Source organism: Papio anubis, chromosome 4 (genome assembly GCF_008728515.1).
Source record: "Papio anubis isolate 15944 chromosome 4, Panubis1.0, whole genome shotgun sequence".
NCBI lineage: Eukaryota > Metazoa > Chordata > Mammalia > Primates > Cercopithecidae > Papio > Papio anubis.
In genome coordinates, this window is record NC_044979.1 from 112,190,600 (window position 1) to 112,191,424 (window position 825).

An 825-nucleotide genomic window follows, 5' to 3' on the forward strand; every position below is an offset into this window, starting at 1 on the left:
AACCACTGGTCTCAATATTTTAAAAGTTCATTTTAGTCAATAATGTGAAGAAACGTTTGAGAGTGAATTCACCCACCAGAAGGAAAATTGTTCAGTCTCAGATTCTTCTCTGTGATAGAAGATCATATGGGACAGGCGAGGGCTCCCCCTTCCCTCCAGACCTTGGGCTCAGTGACTGCTCTGCACTTATCCCAGACTACTTTGCTGGTGTCTGGTCATGTCTACTTTGCTGCTCATGTCTACATGTGCTGAACTTGGGCCTGTCCTGCTTGGCACACTGAGTGTCTGGTGGTCCTGCCTATGGACTTGGTTTCCTTTCAGCTCTCACAAGTCCTACACACCCTACTGGAGTCTGGCCCTGCCTTTGCAGTGCCATCACTTTGTCCCGCCAGCACAGGCCCCATGGCCAGCTCGCAGGTCCTCAAAGCAGTGAGCTTGCCATGCATCGATGAGGGATGAGGGACCCAGAGTCAGACCCTTTCTCCTCCTGCCCATGCTGCTCTGCCAGTCAGCTCTGTTGGGCCATTGCATTACCGGCCCCTTTACCAGTGCTAACAGGGAGGAGGCAAGTCCCCTTTGTCTAGAGGTTCCTCTGGCCTTGATTCCTGCAGCAGATGAACAAGAGCGCACCCCTACGGTAAGGAACCTGGGTCTGGAAAAATCTCCTTTAGCAGCTCCGGGGCTCTCAAATGGAGGGGTTCGCAGATGCCAGGGCTGCAGCTGGGTGGGATGCTGTCCTGCGCTCCACCTCTGCTGTCACTCATAGCAGCTGTGCTACAGCTCTGTTCTCTTCTGGTTCAACTCCCTCATTAGATCTTGCTCTAC